This window comes from Rhinopithecus roxellana, chromosome 15, assembly GCF_007565055.1.
Source record: "Rhinopithecus roxellana isolate Shanxi Qingling chromosome 15, ASM756505v1, whole genome shotgun sequence".
NCBI classification, from domain to species: domain Eukaryota; kingdom Metazoa; phylum Chordata; class Mammalia; order Primates; family Cercopithecidae; genus Rhinopithecus; species Rhinopithecus roxellana.
The window spans coordinates 104,027,315-104,048,735 of record NC_044563.1 but is presented as its reverse complement, the minus strand read 5'-3'; the positions used below and the strand labels follow the sequence as shown (position 1 = coordinate 104,048,735).

General features: G+C 39.7%; 1 protein-coding gene across 4 annotated transcripts in view; it reads right to left on the bottom strand.

Annotated features, from left to right (window-relative positions):
- LRRC4C (leucine rich repeat containing 4C) overlaps positions 1–21,421 on the bottom strand; it is a 1,344,784-nt gene that overhangs the window by 177,940 nt on the left and 1,145,423 nt on the right. Inside the window, exon 1 of one of the 4 annotated variants that reach the window (XM_010376638.2) lies at positions 2,425–4,362. The exons of 2 other annotated variants lie outside the window; for them this stretch is intronic. The gene's annotated coding sequence lies outside the window, so the exon portion shown is untranslated. Of the gene's footprint in view, positions 1–2,424; positions 4,363–21,421 lie in introns of those variants that run through there. One more of the 4 variants, XM_010376637.2, reaches the window with a different exon arrangement.

Sequence of the window (21,421 nt, the reverse complement as noted above, 5' to 3'; positions counted from 1 at the left end):
GTGGAGGGGGATGGGAGGACACATTTCAGACCAAAATTTTGAACAGATTCTCTCTCTCTTCCCTTCTCTCCCTTTCTCTCTCTTAGGACAATTGCATGTGTACATTAAGCGTGGAGGGTACAGGGAGGAGGTGACACTATCAAGGAGAGGAATGTGCTTTCAGACCTAATTAGAGCAGCACTTAAGAAATTTTGATGTCAATGAAAGATATATATATATATATATATAATCTATATTTATCTATATATTTATATAAAGAAAATAAAATCTCCTCCAATTAGCAGACCCAACCTAATTTCAAGGCTGGGGTTCCCATGTGAAGCCAGGAACTGAACTATAAAGTGAAAAAGCATCATCTTCTTACTTTTTTTTTTTTTGTCATTGTGCTAAGTTCCAGATGAGCAAGAACTTAATATAACTTGAGTCATTTCATGTCTACAAATGGTGACTTAACTGTGGTAATGCAAAACAAAGCAAACAAGTAAACAAATACAAAAAAAGTGCAGAGAACTATGAAAATATATGCACAAGTCTATGGGGATTTCAGGGAATAAAACCATCTCGCACAATTATTTTTATAGGTTGGTAAATTTATTGCCTGATCTGTGTTCCAACAGGAAACATGTGCCCAGAAAAATAAATTAGAGAAGTGCTCAGCTGTAGGCTAGTTTAGTTAAGGAGTAATGAAAAGGATAAGAATAGATGATGTGAGTGTAAGAACAGGCTCAGATGCTTTCAGCTGCGTGTTTCTGGTTTCTATTATCACCTCTCTAATATAAATCTAACCCTACAGTTCTTTAATGACTCTCTGAGGACCACCACTCACAGGATTAAACACTAAGAAGGGACCCAGGAGAATGCTGCCTTTCATCTCCTTTGGGATATGTCAGAGTTGTGGATCTTTTTTTTTTTTTTTTAATGGTATTCAAGCCAGGGTTATCTACACTATGCTATAGAAAGGAAAAGAAGAAAGGAAGAGGGAGAGAGGGAAGAAGGGAGGAAGGGAAGAGAGACAGTGAATGTTGGAGTTTGTAACCCTTGAAGGCTAAACTGGCAGAAGTTTTATTTCAAGCTCTCAGGACCAAAGTGCCTTCCTTTGACCCTTACTCATAAAACAGCATTCAAAATACAGGAGTAGCCAGGCTATGTGTACCTGTCCAGTTTGGATCCCAAACCGACTTTTTTTTTTTTTTTCCTGGCGTTCTGAGGCTTGTGTGAGTCACCTGTCTCATGCTGTTTGGCCATTAATGAAAGAGTTATAGCTTCTCTAGGCCTCAGTTTCCTTTTTTTATTGACATGAGATCTCTGGAGACTCTTCTGGCTCTAAAGTTATATGAGTCTATGATTCTGATAGAAGGCCCCAGAGAGGAATAGAGAAGAGTGAAGGGGGAAAGTTCTGTAAAAAAGGCCAGCTCCATGACTTTGGCAGCAATGGGAGAGGAGGGAAGGTGATCCTACAGGCGCTCAGCTCAGACTTTCTAAGCATTTTCCACCTTCTGCTTTGTTTTTTATATTGGTCTCTTTTTCCAAGACAAAGCTGGCACATAAGAAGCACGAATGCTCAACATAGACCTCTTCTTCAGCTGCCTTTTCTAAGTTACCACAGGACACTAGATTTCTTCCTTTTTCTGAGGAGCTGTGAACTAGTGATGTTGGAAAGGTTTCTGGCAAAACCCAAGTCACTGCTCTACAGTTCATGCACAGTCTCTCTGTAATCCAAAGAAGTCCTCAGTTAGAAGGGGGTGGAGTTGGAGAGAAGTAGGTCCTCCTTGTTTCATTTTTAGCACTGGCATGAACCCGGGTAATGTGAAGACCACATCTGGGCATGTGTATGCAAGAGTGATTGTGGAAAGTACAGCCACTTCTCTCCACCAGCTTCCTCCCCTCAAAACCCACCCTTTCTCCCTCCAACCATACACCAGCAAGAAGCCACCCTTCATCTGCTTGGTTTATTGTCATATTTTTGTGTTAATACATTCTGTTGATCTGCAATATCGGGTCGGATAATGAAATTTAAATTGAGTCCCTTCGATTTCCAATAGCTAAACATTTGTGCATCTAACTCCGCGGCTGACAAGCAACTTAAATGCATTCTAGAGTGTCAGTCACACAGCACTGGCACCCCACACTGCAGTGGCTTTCTTGGGGAGATTTTTTTTTTTTCCTGGTGAACATTTGCAAAGGCGTCTGCCCAAGATGCAGTCAACCTGCATCCTTATAGCAAACTGTCTTATCAGAGAGCAGAGACAGATGAAGCAAATACGTGGGCCACCCATTCCCTTATTTTCTGGCCCCCAATAGCCAGTTCTTTAATAAAAAAAAAAAAAAAAAAACACCAAAGGGAGAGAGAGGATGACGAGACCAAGAACACCAAATTAACTGACATTTTCTTCACCAATAAATAAGAAAATAAAGGTCACTCACTGTATTTCAGACTGATCACAGCAACATCCATATGGAAATCCAGGTGGTTAAGAACAAGAGAAAACGCATGATCTTGATACCAAAAAGAATAAAAATTTAAAAAAGGAAGTTGATGAAGAAAAATCCAACTGCAATTATCCGTCAATTTTAGTCAACATAGGCACAAATCCAACTGTGCTCTGCTGGTTTCTCTCCCCCAATCAATGCCTCATTCTGCCGCGGTCAACTTTTCTTCTCTGAAATTTCTTTGCAGATGTATTATTAATTTCCTCTCCTCTTGTGGGAAATTCAAAAAGAAAAGAAAACACCACCACACCAGTTCTTTACTTTGCTAAAAAAGCCCCAAACTTTTCATTCCAAAATTATCTCCTTGGCTCACTTTCTCCTTTATAGAGAAAAATGAACATACTTTTTTCTTTGTGAATCCTCGGTTCTCCATTTCCAATCATCCTTTTTTGGGGGGGAGGGGAACAGCTGCTTTAAGATTATTTATTTATGTCAGAACACACCAATCCCCGCGGGTCTAACCCTGGTTTATTTCATTCTTGAATGCTCCCTGTGTGCACATATACACATTTGTGTTAAGATCCAGGGCTCACAAGAAAAAGCTTCGTTCTTCCTTCTCTCTTGCACAATCAGTTTATCCATTGCGTTCGGTTCCAGGAGAGAGCTGTGTCCCGCATCCTTCATTTTTGCAAGGCACCCAACAGCCACCACCACCAAAAAAAAAAAAAAAAAAAAAAAGTCTCCTTTTACATCGTCAATTCGTCTCCCCAGCCTCCCCTTCGAAGAATTTGGGGAGCAACTCCCCCCCCACTCGCCATCCTTCCGGCCGGCCCCTTCGCCAAAGATCTGATTAGATTTCTCATCACAACCCAGTGCGCAATTGAATTTTTGATTTCAGCCACCCGGCCAGCCACCTTCCCCTCTCCCCTCCAAACTCCGGTTATATCCTGTCTCCTTCCCTCCACCGCCTCTGCAATTTCATAATCTCACGTTAAATGGAGTGCGGGGGGCGGGGGCGGGGGCGGGGGCGGAGGTAGTGGAGGAAAATTTCAAGGCTCCATCAGCTGTCAAGAAGAAACCCATTCCTCCCCCCGCTACTTTTTTTCTTTTTTTTCTTTTTAAGGCTCGGGGTGCCTTTTCCTTCCTCTGTCTCCGCCCCCACCCCCAGCACCCGGTCCAGATCCTCCAGGTGTTGCAGAACTCCGCGATCGGGGTCGGGATCACGGGGGAGACGCGGGATGCGGTCCCTCGCCGGTGGCCCCTGCCAGCCCCCGGGTCCCCTTCTCCTCCATCAGCCGGCAGTGGCTCCGGGGGCGCCGCGGTGATGTAAGTTGAGACTGGGGCTTTTATTTCAAATGGGGAGGGCGAAGTGAGGGGACAGACGGGGTGGTAGGCAAATTAAAAAAACAAACACGACAAAAGAAAGAAAGAAAAGAAAAAGAAGAAAAAAAGAAAACGGAACAATACGGGTAAGAAAAAAAAAAAGATTTCCTAATCGCTGGTTCTTCTCATCCTTCTCAAATGCAACTGCAGCTTTGATCTCATTTCCAGCTGCGATGTGTACATTTTGGAGCCACAAGTTGGTTCCCGTTGGCGCAGACCTTCCCGAAGCCTGCTAGTCCTCTGCGAGGAGACGCGTTTTCGGGAGCGCAGCTGCTCCGCGCCGTCCTTAGCGCCATCGCCCTGGCTCACGGCTCCCTGCGCGGCAGAAACCCCAGTCCCCTTCCATCCACTTCGGTTTGAACTCTCTTCCCCCCTCCCTCTGCTCTCTCCTCTCTTTTTCTCCCAAATAAATGCTCTCCCAGCACCGGCGGCAGCTCTTGCCAGCCTAGGCTTTCTCTCGACCAATGCCACGTCCTGACGCTTAGGGTCCTAGCTTCCAAAAGCTCCTTTCGGACTGCAGTCGCCTTCCCTCCTCTGCCCCTCTTTCTTTCCCCTTTCCCTTTCTCCGCTTGTGATCAGTAAAATACAATTACCCAATTACCTCCCATCATCTTAGCACTGATTGGTCAATTGCATTAACACTTGAAGTCAGGGAAGAGGGGATTGGAGCTTCTGAGATGTGGCACTGCTGCCACCTGGAGGGCAGAGCCGGAACAACTGAGTCTAAAAGCAACCCCCACGCTGGGAGGTTAGTAATAGGCAAAAGAAATTCAGGCTGTGTGGGAGAAGTCAGTTTTTTAGAAAAGCTTGCCTGTTTTCATCCAGAAATCCAGGAGTTTTGAGCTACAAAGAGGAAGACATTAAAATCAAATCACCACTAAGATTCAAAATTATCACCAAACACACAAAGCTGTTGCTTTCAGGTTGCAGGGTAAGAGCCTCTCCTAGTCAAGCACACTGGTCCCAAACTGAGGATTAACACAGTACTATTGCTTAGCTGGGCGCGGTGGCTCACGCCTGTAATCACAGCACTTTGGGAGGCCGAGGCGGGAGGATCACGACGTCAGGAGATCGAGACCAACCTGCTCAACATTGTGAAACCCCGTCTCTACTAAAAATACAGAAATTAGCCAGGAGTGATGGCGCGCGTCTGTAATCCCAGCTACTCGGGAGACTGAGGCAGATTTGCTTGAACCCAGGAGACAGAGGTTGCAGTGAGCCAAGATCGGGCCATTGCACTCCAGCCTGGGCGACAAGAGCAAGACTCCGTCTCAAATAAATAAATAATCAAAAAAAAAAAAAAAAAAAAAAAAAAAAGAACAGGCTCATCAGAAAGAATCCAGAGTAACTTAAAAGCTATTGGGGAGGGAGGCTGTGGTCGAGCAGGATAATCTCACCAGGAGGAAGCAACTGTAAAGGCGAGATAGTAGCCTTCAGCCTATGCAGTGTTGCAGTAAATTGGCCTGTTCAGTTTGTACAAGGCATCCAGGACAGCTTGACAACTCAATTCCAACATCCCCTGCTCGAGGATGTGGACTTTTCCATCAACTCGTATTAGAGAAATAGTTGGCACATTTCGAATTCACTGGGTCTCCTTAGAGGGACTGGGCCAACAAAATAGTTATTAATATTATATTTATATTGGTTTCTTTCTCCAATGTATAATTTTCATAAGGCCCCTTCAGTAACCTATGGACATTCACTTTTTGTCATTTATGTAGGTAACCTTGAGATATGAATAAATGAAATTAGGAATGATAATTTAAAATACTATATATATATGTATATATATATATATATGGAATAGATTAAATAAATGTTCCTCTGTTTTTTTTTTTTTTTTTTTTGAGACGGAGTCTTGCTCTGTCGCCCAGGCTGGAGTGCAGTGGCTGGATCTCAGCTCACTGCAAGCTCCGCCTCCCGGGTTTACCCCATTCTCCTGCCTCAGCCTCCGGAGTAGCTGGGACTACAGGCGCCCGTCACCTCGCCCGGCTAGTTTTTTGTATTTTTAGTAGAGACGGGGTTTCATCATGTTAGCCAGGATGGTCTCGATCTCCTGACCTCGTGATCCGCCCGTTTCAGCCACCCAAAGTGCTGGGATTACAGGCTTGAGCCACCGCGCCCGGTCTGTTCCTCTGTTTTATATGCCCTAAGTAATGATCTTTGTGCTGGTTTTCTTTATTTTTGAGAGAACAGAATATGTACTTGGTTTAAAAACAGTTTTAAAGAAAGTTAGTAAATCATAATGGAAGGTAACCTCAAACAGAAATGGGAAAAGATTTATTAAGAGAATATCAGAGGCATATCCAAATTTATACAAAATGCTATTTTTTTCTTTTCTGTTCCCATGATAGTACATGGTATTTCCTTGCTTAGAGTTAAAAAAAAAAAATTACATCTGTAATGTTCTTTGTGTACTAAGAGCATACTGTAACATGCCTCTCAGATGTCAGTACATGCAAGGGGAAAGACTTTTCCTTGCACATGGATTGTGATTTATTGTAATTTCTCCATCTTTTTGGAGAGCTTTGATGTTATGAATTACATCAAAATGTGAATTTTTTGAGGGTTAGTGGCATTGCTTCTATTTTTAAATGAATGCTGTATTGATTGATTCAAAACACTAGTGAGCAGTTGACTTTAATTTGTGTTTTGAAGCTTTTACCCTTATATGCCATTTATAGTTTATCCACTAATAAACGATTAAAAAGTACATTCACTAGCTGTACTAGATAGCTTCAAAGGAGTCTATCTTCCGATTCTGAAGTAAGCTAGAAGCCATTTGAAATGAAAATTTTCTTTTTAGGGATTTTGACAGCAAAGGAAGGCCAATGATTTGTTTTTTTCAGAACTGATTATTAGCTATCTACCAGAATCTTTAATACTGTCAGAATGAATTAATCTATTAGGCAAAGCAGCAGGGACAGATAAGTGCTATTTGGCCAAAAGGGAAAACAGAACAGCTTCCCTCTCCTGTTAACCTTCCCCTTCAGCAGCTACAGTATCTTTACCTACATCATTGACTCATTCACACGATATGACCCTGAATTTGTCACGTGGCTTTCATTTTTAGATTTAGATTGAGCCAGTCATTACTGACAATCCATATGGCGTGGTTTTCTGTTACACTTCTCATATGTATATAACCTTATTTAATACTCAAAACAACACCCTGAGAGATTTGGAAGATGGAAAAACGAAGCTTAAAGTCACAAACTTGGTAAATGACACAGCCAAAATTTGAACCCAGATCTACACAATGCTAATTCTTCCAGTTTTGCGATAACATCTAGGTTTTGGTAACATGGGGAACACCTGTATGTCAGTTATCAGCATGCAGGCTGTCATTTTCTGCCCTGAATGCCAGGCATGAATTTGTAACCCTTTCAGAGGATGGCAATACCACATTTGTCTCTGAACGACCTTACTCAAAGAGGATTGGAGTAAGTAGTAAACAAGTTAACTGTCATGAAAGTATGCATGCAAACCAAATTGTTGCTGAAAAACCATAATTACAGATATTTATGCAGTAGAGGTTGCCAGGTACTATTAACAATGACAGAGGATGTGTTCAAGTAGAAATTTTTATAAAAGCTCTTTTAGAAGAAATAATATTATGCCATCACCCTCCCTATTAGCCCATCTAGTTACCAAAAGCACGGAGAGGACAAAACACTTATTGAAATGACATGGCTTGGGAGAAGAGGAGGCACAGTGCTAGCATGCTAGATTTGTTCTATGGACATGCAGATTTCTACTTCTGTTCTTCTCTGATTTGTAGATGTGAGTCATTACACAAAACTGTTATCTTATTTCACTGTATGTTCATGACTATAGCCGGTGTAATCTTTAGCAAACAGCAGGGGACAGCATCTTGTAATCAGAAATACAAAATAGCAAATAGAACAAATTCAGTAACTTTGCTTAAAAATAAAAAAGTGACTGTGTCTATTGTGTTTATTGATTTTACAGGCTGTAGGCAACTCTATTGAAGCACAATACATACTTAAAATTTGTGTCTTTGTTCTGTGTTATAAATCCTGGAAATAAATATTCTCTTTTCACTTCCAGTAGTATTACACAGGGACCAGAATATCCTCTGGGATAATCATATCAAGCTTGCCTGTATAGTCATACATAATGACATGTGAATTAATTTCATTAAAACAACTTACTTTTTCGAAACTACTTTGACTTTAAAATTCAGTACTCAGTGGGAGTTTACTAAACATGTTACATTAGATAATATTCTATAGATATTATATTTTGGAACTAGAAGATATCCTAATAATCCTCTATTCTTTATTTCTTGAAATATAGATAAAAGATCCTAAAGTCCTAAATACTGATGTACAAATTTCTGCTTCTTTTTTCAAGTTCCGCCCCCACACCCCATCCCGGTGGCTATTCCTCCACTGAGCCCTCATCCCATATAGTCTTATTTTCTGTTCTCTCATACTTTTTAACATTTGTTTTAATAACTAGCATTTAATGAGAGCTTGTGAGTGTCAAGCATGTCTCTATGTATGTTGCAGATTTCAACTCATGCAATCCTTCCAGCAGTCTTATGAAGTAGGTGCCACTGATGAAATTGGAGTTGAGGTTAAATAAGGGTGCCTAGCTAGGAAGTGATAGGGGCAAGATTGTAACACAGGTTATTTCATCTCGGAGGTTGTGGTTATAACACATATTGCCTACTATTACTTATTGTGATGGATAGAAATGATGTGCCCATGTCTATGTCCACCCCCCAAGCTCCAAACCATGATTGATTTCACAAGAGCATTTTATTTCTAATGCTTTGCACACCGTTGAGTGAGTAAATATATAAGATGATGCTCTTTAGGAAATGGAAAGATCTACTTTTTTTTGTCTCTTACCCCATTATTCTTTTCGCTGTGGTGCACAAAATTCTAAAACAATGAGATACTTATCATAATTATTAAAATAGAAAAACTAAGAGAAGATGCCACCAAATAAGATGATTTCATCAATGAAGTATAACTTTTGAAACAGCAATGAATGCACAATAAACCATTTGAAATCTTAATAGCTGAAAACAACAATCATTTATTATTTCTCATGACTCTAAAGGCTGGTCAGAAATTGGTTAAGTGGCTCTTCTTGATCTTGGCTGTGTTAACTGCTTGCTGATCTAGAATGGTCTCAGCTATGGTCATTGGTGCAACTGGGCTCCACTCCACATACGTCTCTCTCTCTCCTTCAGCTTGGACCAAGCATATTTCTTGGCAATGGCAGAAATCCAAGAGAGCAAGCAAAAGATCATGAGTACCTTTTCAGGCTTCTTTGTGAATAGTATCAGCTAACTTCCCATTGGCCAAAGAAAATCACTTAGTTGAGTGCATTGTCAAGGAATAGGGCAGGTCATTCCACCTTCAAGTGGAGAGGTATTAGTCTGTTTTCACATTTTCTATAAAGATATACCCAAGACAGGGTAATTTATAAAGAAAAGGGGTTTAATTGACTCACAGTTCTGCATGGCTGGGGAGGGCTCAGGAAACTTACAATTATGGCAGAAGGGGAAGAAGCACATCTTACATGGTGGCAAGGGGACAGAGTGCTAGCAAGAGCAGGTAAAACTGCCTTGCAAAATCAGCAGATCTCCTGATAACTCATTCACTATTTTGAAAACAGCATGGGGGAAAATGCTCCCATGATCCAATCACCTCCCGTGAGGTCCCTCCCCCAACACATGGGGATTACAATTTGGATTACAATTCAAGATGAGATTTGGGTGGGGACACAGAGCCAGACCCCATATCAGGAGGTTACTGCAAAGTTATGTAAAAGGAAATCAAGTGGAGAATCAGAGTGATCATTGCAATCAACTACAACCTCTCTCCCTTATGAATAACAAACGTCCTTAGTAATTACTGGGGTTTGCTGGAAAGAAAATTGCCCACATTAGCGACCATCTAATCATTCACTTATTTCAACATATTTATAATAATCTCCAGTTATGTGCCAAGTATTATGGAAGTCATCACTAACTCCTCTGTTACCTTTACTTTCCTGATAGCACCTGTCGATGCTGTCTCAGGAATGGCTCACAGATGTGTGCCAAAGAGAGTGTACACATTTCTCTTTATTACTTTAGAGAGACCACTATCGGGTTCCTCTGTGGACTCTGCCATTCATCTTTCTTCTTACCTATTCTATCTCCTCTCTAATACCAGTTAGCTTGTGAAAAAGGAAAGTAGACAAGAGAAAAGTTTAAAAGAACAAACATTAAAAGGAAAATCTGTTCCATATGTACAATGACAAGAAACCACAACATTGAAAACAACTATTTGTAATGTATAGAAAAAGATTCATAGTTTAAACACAAAAATAGTTCTTAAAATAGCTAACATGAACGGGAAAAATACTTGAATAGCCAATTAAATGAAGAACTAGTTATTTTGACATGTATTGGGACCCATGTTGCTTAACACAGTGCCTGGTCCTTTGACCTCTTAATAAATTTTGATTGACTAGATGAATGAACTGTCCACTTGGTTGGGGGAGGAACATGGATAGATAGTAGCTATGCTCATTACAATCAATGGTGAGTAATATGGTCAGAATTTTACAGAAGTGTAAAGAGCTGGGGGTGGAAGGCACAGGAGACAGTAGCTACCTCAATGTGGGGCCAGACCAAGAGGACTTCACAAATAGAAACTGTATTAGGCTGTTCTTACATGGCTATACCAAATACTTGACACTGGGTTATTGATAAGAAAAGAAGTTGAATTGGCTCATGGTTCTGCTCTACAGGAAGCATGGAGCATATGCTTCTGGGGAGGCCTCAGGGAGCTTAAATTCATGGTGGAAGGCAGTGTGTGAACATGGTGGGAGCAGGAGCAAGAGAGAGAGAAAGGGGAAGTGCTACTGACTTTTAAACAACAAGATGTCACAAGAATTCACTAATGTGAGGAAAGCACCAAAGGGAATGGTGCTAAACCATTCATGATAAATCTGCCTACATGATCCAGTCACATCCCTTCTGGTCCCACCTCCAACATTAGGGATTACAATTTGACATGAGACTCATGAGACTCGGTGAGGACACAGATCCAAACCATATCAGAAACGCTAATGTGTTCAAGGCTTCATGAATGTGAATGTAATTGATGATTGCAGAACTGCCCATATGGCAGCCAGAGGACAAAGAACAAAATGCATTCTAAGAAAAATTAATTTGTTACCCGAAGATTAACGGAGTTAAAGCTTAACTAACTTACAAACTCAGCTATGATTGAGGGGATGAACTATTAGATGCCATGTAGAGATCCAAAGAGTACAGCTTTTGAAATGCAGTCATTCCTCTGTATCTGTGGGGAATTGATTCCAGGACCCCAGCAGACTGCAAAATCTGAGGACGCTCAATCCCTTATATAAAAGAGTATAGTATTTGCATGTAATCTGTGGACAGTCTCACATATATTTTAAAGCATATATAGATTACTTACCTAATGCAATCCTAATACAATGCCTACACATCACTTCATTCTTCAGGATTCAATGTAGTACTTAGCACTTGGCAAATTCAAAGTTTGCTTGTTGAAACTTTGTGAATTTTTATTTCTTAAGAGGCAGAGTCTAGCTCTGTTGCCCAGGCTAGAATGCAGTTGTACAATCCTGGCTCACTACAGCCTGGAACTCCCGGGCTCAAGTGATTCTCTTACCTCAGTCTCCAGAAGAGCTAGGACAGGTGTGAGCACTGCACCATGCTCTCTGGAAGGTTTTTGATCTGCGATTGGTTGAATCCATAGATGGGAAACCCACAGATATGGAGGGTTACCTACCCATTGATACCTTCCTAGGAGGATATCAATCACTAAAGCTTGGGGAGGAAGGGCATTGGTGAAGGGGAGCATGTTGATAGATAATTCTCCCTTTTTCAGACCACATGAGGCAACATGACAAATTTGAGGAGTGACTTAAAGCAATAAGAAGAAAGCTGAAAGAAACAATGGTATGACAATTTGGCAACCACTTCTGAATGGCCTTCAACTATCTTTTACACATCCTTTCTAAATGGTGACCCAATCACTTTAAAAACACAATCTCCTTTATTAAATGTTTCTAAGGGAGAAGGTACTTGTGTATAGATACTATGTGGTGGTATTTTTGTACTGCCTAAATTAGGAATCTTTGCACTGGGAATAAAATTGCCTATAAAGGTATCTTTAAAACTCCACCAGGAATTAGGAGATGGTGTGAATCCAGTTGTGTAATTTGGGAAGACAGCTGCATTTTATCCAGCTAAATCAGCACTTGATACTAAACAATTTCTAAAGAATGTCACTTTATTTTAGCATCAGCCATGCAGTACAGATTCAAGAAATCATAGCCTTGTTTTCCCCACTGTGTTACTATTGTGCTTTCAGAAGATGAAGGCATAGATTTCAAAATTGAGTTCTCTTCACATTGAAGATTCATTTAGCACATCTGTGGTTCCAGGCCTCCAGCTGATTTAGTCGCTCATGATTCAAATAATGTTAAACAATTTGCATTTTTAAATGTCCAGGTCTCTAATATACACATTCTTAAGGACAAAAATGACTTTCTAGTGGATGCTGTAGATTTGTGAAAAAATCATTTATGGTATTGACACTGAAAATGGAAACACCTTTATCACCTGAATAAAATAATGCCTCAGAAAATGAAAATAAGTATGTATAAAGAAATACTTTCAAAATGGAAGGGGCTTAGAAATCCTTTGATTCACTACACAAATCTTCTTAATCCATCAAAAACCTTGTTAATTTTATAGGGGCAATAAGAGATAAAATAAATATGCTTGTGGCTAAGACTGTGAGGTATGTCCCAGATTTGTGGTCTCATTGCACAGAGTGAACACAGGGTGACTGTTACGCGAGTGTTTGACATTTTTGCCACAACTTTCGATTGACAATCTTGAAAAAGATTTCTAAAATGAGTTCATGCTGCTATAGAGACACATGCACACGTATGTTTATTGCGGCACTATTCACAATAGCAAAGACTTGGAATCAACCCAAATGTCCATCAGTGACAGACTGGATTAAGAAAATGTGGCACATATACACCATGGAATATTATGCAGCCATAAAAAAGGATGAGTTTGCGTCCTTTGTAGGGACATGGATGCAGCTGGAAACCATCATTCTTAGCAAACTATCACAAAAACAGAAAACCAAACACCGCATGTTCTCACTCATAGGTGGGAACTGAACAATGAGATCACTTGGACTCGGGAAGGGGAACATCACACACCGGGGCCTATCATGGGGAGGGGGGAAGGGGGAGGGATTGCATTGGGAGTTATACTTCATATAAATGATGAATTGATGGGTGCTGACGAGTTGATGGGTGCAGCACACCAACATGGCACAAGTATACATATGTAACAAACCTGCACGTTATGCACATGTACCCTAGAACTTAAAGTATAATTAAAAAAAAAAAAAGATACGCAACTCCCCACTGTCATAGAAGAGTTATATTCTGACAATAAAAAAAAAAAAGAAAGAAAAAGATTTCTAGTGAAATTTTAAGAATAATTATGGAAGTTCGCATTTTCACTAGGATAACAATTATGCCACATCGAATTTCAATTTCTTACTTTAATTCTTATGAATGTTTCCACAATTTTTTGTTATTGTTCTTATTTTAGGGGTTACATTAAAAAGGCTACAGGGATTTTTCACTGCTCATACTGTCAGTTGTGTTTCTTTTACCTCTATGGTTAAAGAATGCTAAAATTATGATTATTGGAACAAAGTTTCTTTGAAGAGGCCCATCCTTTCTTTCTGTGTTTTTTAAAAATTCCTTTATAATAGCCCAAGGCCTCAGCCTCGAGCAGTTCCTTTCTCCAGAAAGAATGATACTAAATGAAATAATTTGTACATAGGTGCTGACACTTTAGTACTATCCAATTCAATCCATTTATTTATTGAACGAGCAAATATTTATTGAATATTAATTTCAGTGGGTTCTGCATATACTATGACTTAGCAATGCTTTAGTGACTTTTCATCATTTGCCAGACACACTTATATTTTTGTAAAAGATTACTGTATATTTAGAAAGGGTATATGCTTGATCCAAGAAAACAGCATGGAGTCAAGCCAAGAACAGCAAGTCTGGAATTTCATAGACCTCAGTTTGAATCTGACAAACGTTCATTGTGCTTTAGGAGAACTGCAAATGCTTTAAGGCTGGAACGTAAGGGAAATGTGTGGCAGGAAAGAAGATAAAATGCCAAGAAATGAACCTGCATATAACAGCCAGATCAATAATTATTATTTTTTCTTTTTGGGGAGTTTTTTGGAAAGGTAAAGGAACATCACTGAGGGCTATTAAGAAGTGATGTGATAAGTTTGGGGTCTGCAAAAGTTATCCCAGAGGCAGTATGCAGATGAATCAGAAAAGAACAACTGGAAACCAGAGAGAAATTGGGAAGCTTGGAGGTTACAAGGATCTAAACAAAGGCAGAAGATCTGGAGTTGGAGAGAGAAAGGTGGGTATAAGAAATGTCAAGTGTTAGAATCTACAAAGTTTTATTAATTTGCATATTTGTTGTGTTTGTGTGTATGTGTGAGTGTGTGCATGTGTGATATTCTATTTGGAGGCTATAGATAACTCTCAATCAATGTAACGAAGTACTCCCTCAAAATAATGCTCTATGAACATGGGATGGGCTTCCTTATAAGGTGGTGATGTTCCTGCCACTGGAGTAGCTCAAGCATAGGCTGCACGTGTGGTTAGTCCTTTGAGGCAAGCTTATATTAGATTAGCAGTTCCTAGACGTTGTCCCTGCTTAAATTTCTACTATAGCTACATGAGAAGAGTAGGGCATTATAGTGGGATTGCCCTATTAATTACTTGAATTTAAAGCAAAAATCTTCAATTTGTGATTAATTCTTATAATTTTACAATTAAAACATTTTTTTCTTTCATTTAGTTTTGTTTTAAAATGCAAATATCTGACAAAAGAAAAGTTGAAAGCACTGTACTGAGTCACTTGTATGTTCACTTTAAGGACATAAAAAGTGTTAAAGTCTGGGCCTCAGTAGACTGATGGTCTTTGAGAGACCTTTGGGCTTTTAGATTTTATGCTTTTATTGGAATATTGCTGCATGACGAAGTGCTTTCAGGTAGATCAACAGAGCAATGTGATTGACATTGTTCAACATTTCATAAAACAAACCAGTTGTCTTAAACCATAATTGCAGGAAATGCTCCCAAAAGTTTCCAAGTGCAGCCTTTTCAAAAGCCAAATTCTAAAGTGAAATTGATGACATCTTACAAATACTTGCTCAAACGTTCCTTTTGCAGTAAAATACAACATTGGAAAATGTTAGGAGCCAAATTGCCAACATCATTCACCAAAGTCAACTATTTCAGAAGCTCCCTCCATAGAGACCTACAGACCTGTATCAAGTCATTTTCCACGTGTAATTTGGAGATATTGAGGGCCCTGGAAGTCCTAGCTCTTTTTCCTTAAGGTGCTGCTGATAAGTAATGCAATTAAATTAAGTTTCAAGTCATAGGAGGGTACCTCTAAGTGCCTGTACAGTTAAATGCCACTGGATTTCAAATGAAAATGACATGAATTGATTTACTGAGAAGAATCAAAAGAAAAGGAAAGTCAAAAAGAAACATAGCTTCTGGTAACATAATATGTAGATTAATGGCACCAACTGATTGAAGTGTCAAAAAACACACCTTTCAGATATAAATGAAGCTACTGAAAGAGTTTGGGGTTTTTCTCACTCTCTTTTATTCATATGAAATATTAACTGATAAAGTCAAGGTAAAATTAGTTTTTCTTAGTATCTTTAACTTCTTCTCTACCTCAGAAGCTACCCGTTTAGACAAGAAAGTCTAGTGAAAGAGGGTAAGATTCATTCAAAGGAATCTCATTGTACCAGAAATAAAATTAAAATACTTTGTATTGACTTATAAAATCCTCCTTTACCTGGCTTCAAATTCTGAACTTCTTTTAGACTTTCAACCTTTTTTATTTTATTTTATTTTATTTTATTTTATTTTATTTTATTTTTGAGACAGAGTCTTGCTCTGTCGCCCAGGCTGCAGTGCAGCGGCGCAATCTGGACTCACTGCAACCTCCGCCTCCTGGGTTCAAGAGATTCTCCTGCTTTCACTCCAGTTCAGATCCTGAGCACTCCTGCCTCAGCCTCCCAAGTAGCTAGGATTACAAGTGCATGCCACCATGTCCAGCTAATTTTTTGTATTTTTAGTAGAGATGGGGTTTCACTGTGTTAGCCAGGATGGTCTCAATCTCCTGACCTCGTGATCTGCCCACCTCGGCCTCCCAAAGTGCTGGTATTATAGGCATCAACCTTATCCCACATTTCCTGCCCTTGCACTGGCCTCTCCAGGCATATGGACATTTTTCTGGTGCTCGAATAGGGCCGTGGCCCTAGCTGTTTTCTCTGCCTAGGACATTCCCCTCTGCTCTTTGCAGGCACTGATCTTTTTGATCTTCTAAGAGAGGTCATCCCTCTCAAGCAACTCAAGTAGCTACCCCATGTCTCTTGCAACATTTACATTTTCTGCAAAGCCCTTATCTGATGTCTGTTTTTACGGGTGGAGTTGTCTACCTCTGCTGAAATGTGTTGTCCATGAGAGTACAGACCTTACTTTCCTGTTCATGGCATATACTCCACTCATAGAATGGCAGCAAGCACAGAGCAAGTGCAGGATTCAAATTTTTGAATGAATAGCTAAATGGTAAAAGTTAGATCTGGAAATCAACTGCATAATATTGATAAGAAGTAGAGGTAGAGATTTGAGAAGGCAACATGCTGTTTCTGTGGCAAATATTCTCGGGTCACTCCTAAGTAGGTCTTAATTGAATGATGACCATGTATCCAGTTTTATTTACATTTGTCAAATATGAAAAAAGGAAGAACGTATGTTCTTAACTTCTAGCCATACATAGATAACATTGGATAAAAGTCTGGGCTCTTAAGCCCAGCACCAGAAGTTTGAGTATTGGCTCCCTTATGTCCTAGCTGTGTGACTTTGGTAAGTTATTTAACCTCTCTAACCCTCAAAGACCTCATCAATAACTGGTTACACCTGTTCTACAGAATTACAAAGATTAATATGAAGTAATGCAGAAGAATAGTTAGCACAGTTGCTGGCATCCAATAAGCACTCAATTATTAGTCATATTTGCTATTATTAACAAATGTATGATAGCAAGTTGGGCGTTACTATGGGTTCTGTCTTCTACATGTGGTTACTTGACCAACCAGGTTGTTTTCTGTCTCTCCCTTAATAATGTAGCAAATGTGACCAACAAAACAGAACTTTGGCCCATTCTCTTTGAGCAACTCTTCCTTGGTGTCTCTACCTGTGCCATTCAGCCACACTGCCTGACTAGAGTTTAAAGTTATTTTCATCAATATAAATGTATAGCAACATTAATGTTAAAACTATTTTTTGGAAGTATATTAAGGAAAATGTCATTTTGTCCTTATCTTTCCTATAAAAATTTAGTTACTGTATCTTTAAAAAGGTCAGCCTTTTTCTCTTCCAAACTGTCAAAAGAAATCTCAAAATATGGTGTGACCTTGAACTTTCCCTTTCCGTGTCTTTCCCTTTCTGTGTCTCAGTTTGCCTGTTTTAAATAAGTCTAATAATTCCTAACACAGCAGCTGCTCACTTCAAGGTAGTGAGGTGAAAATTAGTTTCTCATGTTCAAAACCAGAGTCACCTTCAAAACTGTCCCCGATACACACCCACACATTCATTTATCTGCCAGGTTCTTTTGTTCTCCCATGGGCAAAGTGTATGGCATGTGTCCCTTCCTTTATACTCTACCTGCTTTCATTCCAGTTCAGACCCTGAGCACTCTTCCCATCCTGCCCCAATCCAACCCACCCATGGCTAATACACAGCCAAAAGCACCAGCTGTCATGCAAACAGCATGGTCCACTTATTGAGTGCTTACTCTGTGCCAGGCGCTGTGCTCAGCACTTCATGTGCACTGTCATTTCACTGTAGCTCCAATGATTGCCACGCCCACATTCAGAGACTCTCATTAGCTACATGCTGATATCCTCATTCATTACCATTTATAACATGTCCCTAAGCTTGTACTGCCATTCACTGTTTAATGATCTTGAGTAAGACGTGCTATGAAATCTCAAAAGATCTCAATTCCTCATCTATAAAATAAGTGAAAATTATAGTTCAACCTCACAAGTTTATCATGTTTTTTTTTTTTATCTGTGGCACACTTGCTATTTCAAGTCATCTATCTATCTATTTATCTATCTATCTATCTGTCTAATATCTATCTATGTTTTTTTTTTTTTTTTTTTTTTTTTTTTTTTTGCTTGGGGAGATGCCCTAGGTCCTGTAGGTTGTTTAGCAGCATTCCTAGCCGCTACCCACTAGATGGCAGTAGCATCCTCTCTTCCCCATTCCACCTCCTCACCCCCCCATTATGACAATCAAAATGTCTACAGTGAACTAATCCTCTCCTCCCCACCACCCTATGAAAACTGCTAGGGTGTTGGGATGCGTACATTAGATAGTTTTAAATACTGGATGTAAAGTGTCCCTTTCTTTCTTTCAATGATTGGGAGAAATTTGCACGTTCCCTATTCCCCAGCATATCAACATACTTGAGGCTCCCAAGATTAGTCCTGGATTGTCCTGCCGCTTTGCCTGTGTAGCTCTCTCTACTGCAACACTCTCTAACCCAGCTTCTGCCTTGCAAATGCCTATCCATCCTCTAAAATTCTTTTCCTAGGGGAAGTTTCCCCTAATTCTTTCCAACTGCATGATATTTCTCCCTCTAAATACTTTCAAATGTCATTTTTGTTCTGCCACGTTGTATAGTTATGTATATAATTGTATCATCTCTCCTGTTGAAACTGAAAACTGCATGAGAATGAGATTCATTGTTTTCTGTCTTTTTAGCCACCAGCGAAATGAGTACAGTTGCTGGCATCTATTAGTTGCTCATTAAATGTTTGTTAAATTTTATTTAGGGCACAAAAGAAATAAATGGCTTATTATAAGGCAATGACTAAAAACGTTAAAGTAAACTAAAAAAAAGTTAGAGAACACAAAATTAAACTTATCTCCAGATGCTTGTTGAAATAGATAATTGAGCCAATAGAGGTTTATTGTTCAAATTATTCATGCAACTGCCTTAATTCTCTGTTTCTCTTTGCACATGTAGGAACAGCTGAGAAAGAATTATAGTTGTCATTTGAAAACTATTAAGTGATTTGCCTGCTGATGGAATTTGTATTCTTTTGCTAGAAACAGAATTTATCAAATAAAGGAGGTACAAGCAAATCTACATTATTGCTTTATTAATCAAAAAAGAGAGCCAAGGAGGCACTGCTAGTGTGGAGTGACGGCACTGAAACTGAACCTTTTTCCCCCCCATCTCTTCCTGTGGTTTCAGAAAACAATCACACTTTCTCCCCCAACACACATATAGTTGTTTGCTATGGCAGGTGTAATTCTCTTTTCCCTGAGAGTTTGAAATCTAGCCAAGCTTATGCATGGCCACTGATGTATGATGCAGTTGTGATAAAGTAGAAGAGAAACTGATCTTCAATTTGGGAAACATGGATTAAAGATCCAGCGTTAACACTTCATAGCACTGTAAATATGTTACATTGAATAATGCCTCCCCTCAATCCCCCAAAAATGTCCATATTTGAATCTCTGGAACCTGTGGCTATGTCTCGTACATGGCAAAAGGGACCTTGCAGGTATGGTTAAGTCACATATTTTGAGATGGGAGATTATCCTGGATGATCTGGTGAGTCCAATGTAATTATAAAGGTCCTTATAAGAGAAAGGTAGGAGGACAAATACCTTAAACTGTCAGATAACATAATTGCTGGGCAAATGACTCAAGACAAGCCAACCACAAACTTTTTTTTCATGGACTATAAGAAGGGAGAAACCCTTGATCCACTGAGGTGGCCAAAATGATGGAATGTGAATCCGCAGTTTGGGAATTTCATTGCCACCACATACGAAAACCAGCCCGAGAAAAATGTCAGCAGCGAGGGAAGTAGATTAAGAGTGACAGATTCCATGTATCAGCTTATTAGGTATTAAACATCTAGATCTAGTCATACCTGAAGCTACTCTGGTTACATGAGCCAATAAAATGTACATGCATATGAATCATCAGAATGGGCTGCTGAAACCACCCATATTTCTATCAACATTCCGTTCATGATCATATAGGTATTCTCTAAGAAGTATGGAACTTTCTTTACAGCTCACTTCCACTCCTTCTGAGCCATCACCAGAGTCACCCTTAATAGTCTGTTCACACCAATGCAGGCTGTACTGTAGCATATTCACAGTTATGCAACCATCACCACAGTGTCATTTTAGAATATTTTATCATCCAAGAAAGTAACTTTGTACCCATTAGCAGTCATTCCCAAGCCCTCACCCTGCCATCAGTAAACGCTAATCTACTTTCTATTTCTATAGATTTGCTTATTGTATATTCAGATTGATATAGTTCTATATCCATATCATATTCATATTCAATATTTTATATAAATGGAATCATACCATGTGTGGTCTTGTGTGTCTGGCTTCTTTCACTCAGCATAATGTTTTCAAGGTTCATCTATGCCATACCACATATCAGTATTTCATTCCATTTTATTGCCAAATAACATTGCATTATACGAGTATACCATATTTCATTTCAGTTATTATTATTACCGGGTGGAATATTTTTGAGTGAATGGGGTGGAGAAGAAAGGAGCAGAAGTGTTTTTATTTTTCTGAGACAGAATCTTCCTCTGTTTCTGGAGTGCAATTGCACGATCTCAGCTCACTGCAACCTCCACTTCTACAACTCAAGTGATCATTCCACCTCAACCTCCCAAGTAGCTGGGACTGCAGGTGTGTGTTACCACATCCAGCTAATTTTTTGTATTTTTTGTAGAGATGGGGTTTCACCATGTAGCCCAGGCTGGTCTCGAACTCCTGAGCTTAAGTGATCCACCTTCCTCGACCTCCCAAAATGCTGGAATTACAGGCAAGAGCCCCCATGCCCTACCAAAAGTGTGATCTTAATGGCTGCTCAGGCCCCCAGGAGCAGCAAGAAGATATATTTGACTAGAGCAGGGAAAGGATGGTTGAAGAGGGATGCTGAAAATTCTGGGGAAGCATGCCAAAGGCCCATTTTCTTCCCTCCTCCTGGCCCTACCTGGAGTTGGGGAATAACAGGTGACTCGCTCATCCTATATGGAAGCAACCTAATGCAGAAGAAAGTACTGCCTTCTTACTCACTAACTCCGTTAGCTTGGGAGAGTCATTTAAGTCCGTGAAGTATCAGTTTCCTCCAATCATCCCCCTGCTTCTCCATTTATTTCCTGCAGCCCTATTCTTACTTCATGAATAATCATGAAGATCATATTGTGAAGAGGGTAAAAGTATTTTATAAATTGGAACATATTTTCAAAAGTACAACAATGCTTCAATACAACAATGTGCTAGAGACATTTTGAAATGCTTTCTTATGAAAGGAAAGTGCTTTTGAGGTCCCTGAATTTCTTAGGAATTTATAGGTAAATAAAGAATGAAT